Source organism: Salvelinus sp. IW2-2015, linkage group LG28 (assembly GCF_002910315.2).
Source record: "Salvelinus sp. IW2-2015 linkage group LG28, ASM291031v2, whole genome shotgun sequence".
Lineage (NCBI taxonomy): Eukaryota > Metazoa > Chordata > Actinopteri > Salmoniformes > Salmonidae > Salvelinus > Salvelinus sp. IW2-2015.
The window spans coordinates 30914691-30925130 of NC_036868.1; the positions used below are offsets into that span (position 1 = coordinate 30914691).

The window sequence follows — 10440 nt, forward strand, 5'->3', positions numbered from 1 at the left end:
CCTACTCATTCAAGGGTTTTTCTTTATTTTTGACTATTTTCTACATTGCAGAATGATAGTAAAGACATCAAGACTATGAAATAACACATGAAATCATGTGGTAACCAAAAAAGTGTTGAACACTAATATATTTTATATTTAGGTATGGGAGATAGGGGAGATAGGGGGGTGACATCTGCCCTCTTTCTGTTTACCTGTCCTTGTTCTGTATGTCTTATTTTGTATTATTTACTTTGTACCTAGCACTCTGGGTCTTTTTGTTTCTGTCTGCTCTTTTATGTTTAGATCAGATTTGCATAATTGTCTTTTCTACAAAATACCTACAATCCATTATTGTGTGTGTTTCAATAAAAAAGATTTGAACTAAAAGAACCATGGGTTTGCCTAAATTAGCCACCCACGGTTCTGTTTGCCTGCTCACAAACAAAAATATATATAAACTCAGCAAAAAAAGAAACGTCCTCTCACTGTCAACTGCGTTTATTTTCAGCAAACTTAACACGTGTAAATATTTGTATGAACATAACAAGATTCAACAACTGAGACATAAACTGAACAAGTTCCACAGGCATGTGACTAACAGAAAATGGAATGTTCCCTGAACAAAAATAACAGTCAGTATCTGGTGTGGCCACCAGCTGCATTAAGTACTGCAGTTTATCTCCTCCTCGTGGACTGCACCAGATTTGCCTGTTCTTGCTGTGAGATGTTACCCCACTCTTCCACCAAGGCACCTGCAAGTTCCCGGACACTTTGGAGGGAATGGCCTTAGCCCTCACCCTCCGACCAACTGGTCCCAGATGTGCTCAATGGGATTGAGATCCAGGCCTTCGCTGGCCATGGCAGAACACTAAAATTCCTGTCTTCCAGGAAATCACGCACAGAACGAGCAGTATGGCTGGTGCGGTTGTCATGCTGGAGGGTCATGTCAGGATGAGCCTGCAGGAAGGGTACCACATGAGGGAGGATGATGTCTTCCCTGTAACGCACAGTGTTGAGATTGCCTGCAATGACAACAACCTCAGTCCGATGATGCTGTGACACACCGCCCCAGACCATGATGGACCCTCCACCTCCAAATCGATCCTGCTCCAGAGTACAGTCCTCGGTGTAACGCTCATTCCTTCGACGATAAACGCAAATCCGACTGGTGAGACAAAACAGCGACTTGTCAGAGAAGAGCACTTTTTGCCAGTCCTGTCTGGTCCAGCGACGGTGGGTTGTGCCCATAGGTGACATTGTTGCTGGTGATGTCGGTGAGGACCTGCCTTACAACAGGCCTACAAGCCCTCAGCCTCTCTCAGCCTATTGCGGACAGTCTGAGCGCTGATGGAGGGATTGTGCTTTCCTGCTGTAACTCGGACAGTTGTTGTTGTACCTGTCCCACAGGTGTGATATTCGGATGTACCGATCCTGTGCAGGTGTGCAGATACTGTGCATCATGCCTCCTTGCAGCATGCCTAAGGCACGTTCACGTAGACGAGCAGGGACCCTGGGCATCTTTCTTTTGGTGTTTTTCAGAGTCAGTAGAAAGGCCTCTTTAGTGTCCTAAGTTTTCATAACTGTGACATTAATTGCCTACCGTCTGTAAGCTGTTAGTGTCTTAACGACCTTTCCACAGGTGCATGTTCATTAATTGTTTATGGTTCATTGAAACAGCATGGGAAACAGTGTTTAAACCCTTTACAATGAAGATCTGTGAAGTTATTTGGATTTTTACGAATTATCTTTGAAGACAGGGTCCTGAAAAAGGAACAGTTTATATATATATTTTATATTTGCGATTCTTCAACGTAGCCACCCTTTGCTTTGATGACGGCTTTGCACACCCTGGATGCATTCTCTTAACCAGCTTCATGAGGTAGTCACCTGGAATGCATTTCAATTAACAGGTGTGCCTTGTTAAAAGTACATTAATGCGTTTGAGCCAATCAGTTGGGTTGTGACAATGTAGGGGTGGTATACAGAAGATACCCATATTTGGTAAAAGACCAAGTCCATATTATGGCAAGAACAGCTCAAATAAGCAAAGAGAAACGACAGTCCATCATTACTTTAAGACATGAACTTTCTCTCCAAGATGTCGTAGCAGTCGGACGTGTTGCTTTGTCTTGTCCCGTCCTGTCTCATGTATATATRGTTTCTTTGAATATATTTCATATATATTTTCATCTCACTTTCCATCTACGGACTGAATACACTCTCCTGCAACCCGCCTCACCCAATGTGGTACGGATCTGCTATTTTTATACTTTAGAACCGGAACCCCCTTCAGAAGCTAGCCAGCTAACTAGCTAGTAGTCAGTTAGCCACTGCTAGCGGTCCTCACCATTAACTCGGACATCAGCCAGCCTCAACCCGGTCAATTCCTTTCAGTCTGCACAGCGCGATATCAAACCAGAGCATATCGGACTGCTTTTTCTTTACCACATCTCCGGATTCCTACCGCAAGCTCTGAACCTTTACACAACGGATCATCGCAGCTAGCTAGCTGCTATCCGAGTGGCTACTCCTGGCTAATGTCTCTGTCCCAAAGCAAGCACCAGTTAGCCTGGAGCTAGCCTCGAACTAGGCCCATCTCTCGGCTAGACAAAGAGGTCCACCAGCCAATTCTTGGGCTACAATACCTCTTTTGCCAATTCGCCTGGACCCTTCACTGCCGACACGGAGCCCCGCCGATCCATCAAGACTGGTCTGCCGACATAACCGCCCGTGGTGGTCTCAACAGGCTCTTCCGTTGTGACGTCGCCGGATGCCCATCTGCTATCCCCAGCCCGCTAGCTGTCTGAATCGCTTTGTCTCCAGCTTGCCTAGCATAGCAGCGACTACGGAATTTGGCTCACTGACTCATCTAGTGCTTCCCATTGAACTCTATGACTATCACTCGGCTACACATGCCTCTCCCTAATGTCAATATGCCTTGTCTATTGCTGTTTTGGTTAGTGATTATTGTCTTATTTCACTGTAAAGCCCCTAGCCCTGCCCAATATGCCTTATATAGCTCTTTTGTTCCACCCCCCACACATGCGGTGACCTCACCTGGCTTAACTGGTGCCTCTAGAGACAAAACCTCTCTCATCGTCACTCAATGCCAAGGTTTACCTCCACTGTACTCACAATCTACCATACCCTTGTCTGTACATTATGCCTTGAATCTATTCTTCCGCGCCCAGAAATCTGCTCTTTTTACTCTGAGSGCACCGGACAACCAGTTTTGGTAGCCTTTAGCCGTACCCTTATCCTACTCCTCCTCTGTTMCTCTGGTGATGTAGAGGTTAACCCCTGCKGCCCCCAGCATCACTCCCATTCCCCAGGCGCTCTCATTTGTTAACTTCTGTAACCGTAAACACTTGGTTTCATGCATGTTAACATTAGAAGCCTCCTCCTGAAGTTTGTTTTATTCACTGCCTTAGCACACTACCAACCCTGATGTCCTAGCTGTGTCTGAATCATGGCTTAGGAAGGCCACCAAAAACAGAGAAATGTCCATCCCTAACTATAACATCTTCCAACAAGATAGAATTGCCAAAGGGGGTGGAGTTGCAATCTACTGTCATACTATCCAGGTCTGTGCAATTCAAGCTTCTACTTTTAAAAATCCACCTTTCCAGAAAGAAGTCTCTCACTGTTGCCGCTTGTTATGGACCCCCCTCAGCCCCCAGCTGTGCCCTGGACACCATATGTGAATTGATTGCCCTCCATCTATCTTCAGAGTTCGTACTGTTAGGTGACCTAAAGTGGGATATGCTTAACACCCCGGCCACAATCTAAGCTAGATGCCCTCAATCTCACACAAATTATTAAGGAACCTACCAGGTTCAACCCCAATTCCGTAACCATGGGCACCCTCTTAGATGTCATCCTAACCAACTTGCCCTCTAAATACACCTCTGCTGTCTTCACGCAGGATCTCAGCGATCACTGCCTCATTGCCTGCATGCGTGATTGGTCCGCGGTCAACGCGGTCGACCCCCCCTCATCACTGCTCCCTAAAACACTTCAGCAAGCAGACTTTCTAATCGACTTGGCCCGGGTATCCTGGAAGGATATTGACCTCATCCCGTCAGTAGAGGATGCCTGGTTGCTCTTTAAAAGTGCTTTCCTCGCCATCTTAAATAAGCATGCCCAATTCAAAAAATGTAGAACTAAGAACAGATATAGCCCTTGGTTCACCCCAGACTTGACTTCCCTTTACCAGCACAAAAACATCCTGTGGCGTTCTGCATGAGCATCGAATAGCCCCCGCGATATGCAACTTTTTAGGAAGTCAGGAACCAGTATACTCAGTCAGTTAGGAAAGCTAAGGCTAGCTTTTTCAAACAGAAATTTGCATCCTGAAGCACTAATTCCAAAAAGTTTTGGGACACTGTAAAGTCCATGGAGAATAAGAGCACCTGCTCCCAGCTTCCCACTGCACTGAGGCTAGGAAACACTGTCACTACCGATAAATCTACGATAATTGATCATTTCAATGGCTGGCCATGCTTTCCATCTGGCTACCCCTACTCCGGCCAACAGCTCAGCACCCCCTGCAGCAACCTACCCAAGCCCAACCCCCTGCTTCTCCTTTACCCAAATCCAGACAGCTGATGTGCTGAAAGAGCTGCAAAATCTGGATRTCTATAAATCAGCTGGGCTAGACAATCTGGACCCTCTCTTTCTAAAATTATCCCCCGAAATTGTTGCAACCCCTATTACTAGCCTGTTCTCCTCTCTTTCGTATCGTCTGAGATCCCCAAAGATTGGAAAGCTGCCGCGGTCATTCCCCTCTTCAAAGGGYGAGACACTCTAGACCCAAACTGTTATAGACCTTTATCCATCCTGCCCTGCCTTTCTAAAATCTTCGAAAGCCAAGTTAACAATCAGATCACCGACCATTTCAAATCCCACCGTACCTTCGCCGCTATGCAATCTGGTTTCCGAGTTAGTCATGGGTGCGCCTCGGCCACGCTCAAGTTCCTAAATGCAGACGACACCATTCTGTATACATCTGGCACTTCTTTGGACACTGTGTTAACAAACCTCCAAATGAGCTTCAATGCTATACAACACTCCTTCCGTGGCCTCCAACTGCTTTTAAATGCTAGTAAAACTAAATGCATGCTCTTCAACCGTTTCCCGCACACGCCCTCCCGACCAGCATCACTACTCTTGACGGTTCTGACTTAGAATATGTGGACAACTACAAATACCTAGGTGTCTGGTTAGACTGTAAACTCTCCTTCCAGACTCACATTAAGCATCTCCAATCCAAAATTAAATCTAGAATTGGCTTCCTATTTCGCAACAAAGCCTCCTTCACTCATGCTGTCAAACATACCCTCGTAAAACTGACTATCCTACCGATCCTTGACTTCGGCGATGTCATTTACAAAATAGCCCCCAACACTCTACTCAGCAAACTGGATGTAGTCTGTCACAGTGCCATCTGTTTTGTCACCAAAGCCCCATATACTACCCACCACTGCGACCTGTATGCTCTCGTTGACTGGCCCTCACTACATATTCATCGCCAAACCCACTGGCTCCAGGTCATCTATTTGAGATTCGGTGATCCAAGATGGCGTAGCAGTGATGACGTGTTTTTGTTCGTCCTCTTGTGTACTTTTGTATTTTTCTTATTTTTTGTATATATTTCAATTTTATTTTCACTATTTTCCATTTTAATTCCATTTTAATTCGATTATACCTTCCGGTAACCTGCCTCACCCAATGTGATACTGAATCGCTATTATTATTTATTTTAGAACTTATTCAAGAACCACCAGAAGCTAACAAGCTAATTAGCTACAAGCTATTTAGTCATTGTTAGCCACTGCTAGCGGTTTTTACCTTCTGCACAGATACCAGCCCTGTTTTTAGCCTGGATAATACTCGCCAATCTACCAGTATTGGAATATCTCTCCACTACAACGCCGGATTCCTGCCGTAATCCCTGGACCACCACTTCTGATCTTCACAGCTAGCTAGTGGCTAARGKCCCTGCCACGAAGCTAGCACCAGTTAGCRYTGAGCCAGGCGCATRTCCCGGCTYGCAAACTAAATTCTACAATACCTCTTTCGCCATCTGGCTTGGATCCTCTGTCGACACGGCGCCCCGCCGCACCACCACGACTGGTCTGCCGACGAATACTCCATCCGCTGTGCCTTCAACCGGCCTCCGTCGGAGCAGACGCTCCTACTAGCCCCGGGCTACTAACTTTAAACGCTGTGTCGCCCGCGTGCTAGCGTAGTGGCGACTACTCCGCGGCTTCCCTGTTCCATCTACTGCTGCCCCCTGGACACTATGATCACTTGGCTACATAGCTGATGCCTGCTGGACTGTCCATTAATTCACGGTACTCCATTCTGTTTATTTTTTATCTGTCGGCCCCAGCCGCGAACTCAGGCTCTGAGTGTAGTTAATCCGACCCTCTCTGCCTAGTCATCGCCATTTTACCTGCTGTTGTTGTGTTAGCTGATTAGCTGTTGCTGTCTCACCTGTTGTCTTAGCTAGCTCTCCCAATCAATACCTGCGATTACTTTATGCCTCGCTGTATGTCTCTCTCAAATGTCAATATGCCTTGTATACTGTTGTTCAGGTTAGTTATCATTGTTTTAGTTTACAATGGAGCCCCTCGTTCCACTCTTCATACCTCTGACACCTCCTTTGTCCCACCTCCCACACATGCGGTGACCTCACCCATTATAACCAGCATGTCCAGAGATACAATCTCTCTTATCATCACCCGGTGCCTGGGCTTACCTCCGCTGTACCCGCACCCCACCATACCCCTGTCTGCACATTATGCCCTGAATCTATTCTACCACGCCCAGAAATCTGCTCCTTTTATTCTTTGTCCCCAACGCTCTAGGCGACCAGTTTTGATAGCCTTAAGCCGCACCCTCATCCTACTCCTCCTCTGTTCCTCGGGTGATGTGGAGGTACACCCAGGCCCTGCATGTCCGCAGGCACCCTCATTTGTTGACTTCTGTGATCGAAAAAGCCTTGGCCTCATGCATGTCAACATCAGAAGCCTCCTCCCTAAGTTTGTTTTACTCACTGCTTTAGCACACTCCYCCAACCCTGATGTCCTTGCCGTGTCTGAATCCTAGCTTAGGAAGGCCACCAAAAATTCTGAGATTTCCATACCCAACTATAACATTTTCCGTCAAGATAGAACTGCCAAAGGGGGAGGAGTTGCAATCTACTGCAGAGATAGCCTGCAAAGTAATGTCATACTTTCCAGGTCCATACCCAAACAGTTCGAACTTCTAATTTTAAAAATGAATCTCTCCAGAAAGTCTCTCACTGTTGCCGCCTGCTATCGACCCCCCTCCGCTCCCAGCTGTGCCCTCGACACCATTTGTGAATTGATCTTCCCCCATCTAGCTTCAGAGTTTGTTCTGTTAGATGACCTAAACTGGGATATGCTTAACACCCCGGCAGTCCTACAATCTAAGCTAGATGCCCTCAATCTCACACAAATCATCAAGGAACCCACCAGGTACAACCCTAAATCCATAAACATGGGCACCCTCATAGACATTATCCTGACCAACTTGCCCTCCAAATACACCTCTGCTGTCTTCAATCAGGATCTCAGCGATCACTGCCTCATTGCCTGTATCCGCTACGGGTCCGCGGTCAAACCACCACCCCTCATCACTGTCAAACGCTCCCTAAAACACTTCTGCGAGCAGGCCTTTCTAATTGACCTGGAGTGATGGAGTGCTGCATCAGGTGACCWGGCCTCCACAATCATCCGACCTCAACCCAATTGAGATGGTTTGGGATGAGTTGGACCGCAGAGTAAAGGAAAAGCAGCCAATAAGTGCTCAGCATATGTGGGAACTCCTTCAAGACTGTTGGAAAAGCATACCAGGCGAAGCTGGTTGAGAGAATATCAAGAGTGTGCAAGGCTGTCATCAATGCAAAATCAATGCATATGATTTTATTTGTGTTATTTCATAGTTTTGATGTCTTCACTATTATTCTACAATGTAGAAAATAGTAAAAATAAAGAAAAACCCTTGAATGAGTAGGTGTGTCCAAACGTTTGACTGGTGCTGTACTTTTGTATGTGTGGTGCATCTCAGAGGGACACATAACACAGCTCTGCAAGCACTTCTTGTTTATATTAATGAGGATTAATGCAGCAGTGCAGAGACACTCTCTGGACACTAGGGGTGTAGTATTGGGAGTAGGGCTATGCTAGGGTCAGACAGGACATTTGGCTGTGTCCACATCTACATGCACCCCTGCATCTCTCTATTCCTCCACTCTGAGTGGCCTCCGGTCCAGTTTGGCTGGGTCGTCCTGGACTGGCTGGAGACCGACCATGACTCCAGGGGTCTGGAGCGTTTTGAGAAAGGGAGAGAGAGAGAGATGTTTTCAAAAGTTTTCCCCACATAATTCCCCTTGTGTTCTCTCTTCATGCATAGCAATCAACCTTTGGCTAGTCTAATCTACTTATGACGTGTTACGGGATTCCCCGCATCATTTGTGTTTCTCTGTCTCGCTCTCTTTTTTTGAGACTGTTTTATTCCAACTTGACCCTCCCTCAGCAGTCTATCCTTTAAATATGAGCTTATCTCCCAGCCGATAGGCTTGTCAGTTCGACTCATTATTTCACATTATTAGTCTGCTTCATTCTCTCTTAAACAGACAGAAACCGCGCCTCGCCAGCCTCGTAATGTTCAAGTTAGCAAATAAAGTGAGAGAGCGCTAGCTCCTACTTCAGCCGTAGTCCCTGAGCTGTTCTAAAACACGTGGTCCTTGTGGAGGTTTGCAGAGGAAGGGTTTTGGTCTCACTGCATCTTGTGTTTTGGTCTATGAACGTATGGTCTTGACAGAGGCTAACAGACGTTTTTATTGAAACAGAGAGAGAGAACGAAGTCACTATGGTTTCTGATTGGCTTGTCTTTTCTAGGCCTATAGTTTGAGGGAGAGATTCCAGTATGGATTTGATGTTTCCCTGTGCAGCAACCAAGATTTACTCCAGAGTTACTCCAGATTTACTCCAGGTCATGGTTAACTAGGGTTTACATGGTTTGGGGTTTAAGTAGAAAAGTGTGAGTTCTTGTACCCCCAGGTAGAGGGTATATTTTTCTCCATCAGTATGGTGGAAAAGAAAACCACATCTCCCAATGTGCATGAGTTCCCATGCCAATATGTTTCAAGTGTGCTTGCATGTGTGCACGTGTGTCTGTGTGTCACTCTTCTCACTCATCCCAAGTTTCTCTACATCTGTCTGTCTCCATTCCTCCCTCCATCCAGCATGGTCGGTGTGGTATCCCCCAGCCCCTGGTGCAGCGCTACAGTGAAGACTTGGAGCAGCCAGTGAAAGATGTGGCCCCCGCCATAGACCAGGTCCGCCTCAAGCAGCTCCGCAAGCAGCACCGCATGGCTGTGAGTACTGTACTGCACCACTAACTGTCTGTCTGCTAGGCTTTATGGGACAGATTCAATAAGCGTTGAGCTCCATGGTCACCAGGGCAAAGTTGGAGCCTGTTATTTTCAGATTACACATTTAAGGTGTCATTGCTATGTTTTATCTATTATTGTTTCCCCAAATTCCTGAATGTTTTCACCGCTATTCCTCAGATCCCGTTTGGAGGTTTAACAGAGATGTGCAGGAAGCCTCTCTCCCCGGGTTACGTGAGCACCGTCTCTGATTGGTTGGTGTCCATCGGCCTGCCCATGTACGCCACCTGCCTGGAAGCGGCAGGATATGACACGTTGGGGCACGTGTCATCTCTCACGGAGAGCGGCGTGTGGGAGGCGGGGGTGAGGGACGAGAGACACGCCCGTAGACTGGTCAGCGAGGCCCGTTTGGTCAGCGGACACAGAGATGCACAGTCATAACTGTGACAGTGGAACCCATGCAGGTGAATCGAGGACAGTTGAACGGCTATGGCATTGCTGTGTGCTCAGTTGACACAGTTGAGACTGAAACACAGTTGCAAATAAATGCAGAACTGAATAACTGTGCAAGTGACCACAGCACAGCTTTCAACACCTATTTCAGCTTTTGACTGGACTGCGGAGTGCGGATGACTCGCTGTTGCAGGCCAGCCCACACCTGAGATTTATGAGCAGAAAACCTGTTCTTATTCCCCCATGTCTTTATCAATCTATTTCTCTCTTTCAGATGTTTACGGTGAAATTGTTCCAACTGTCGAGAACAGTTATCAGATGCCTTTAAAACTGACCTGCGCTTCTCTCTCTCTCTCTCTCTCTCTCTCTCTCCTCTCTCTCTCTCTTCTCTCTCTCTCTCTCTCTCTCTCTCTCTCTCTCTTCTCTCCTTCTCTCTCTCTCTCTCTCTCCTCTCTCTCCCTCTCTCTCCTTCTCTCTCTCTTCTCTCTCTCTCTTCTCTCTCTCTCTCTCTCTCTCTCTCTTCTCTCTCTCATCTTCCTCTCTCTCTCTCTCTCTCTCTCTCTCTCTCTCTCTCTCTCTCT

At 46.8% G+C, this 10440-nt stretch overlaps 1 pseudogene; it reads left to right on the plus strand.

Moving 5' to 3' along the window:
- The window catches only part of LOC111954298 (SAM and SH3 domain-containing protein 1-like), a 323047-nt pseudogene extending 312822 nt beyond the window's left edge, over positions 1–10225 (plus strand).
- The last annotated feature ends 215 nt before the right edge of the window (positions 10226–10440 follow it).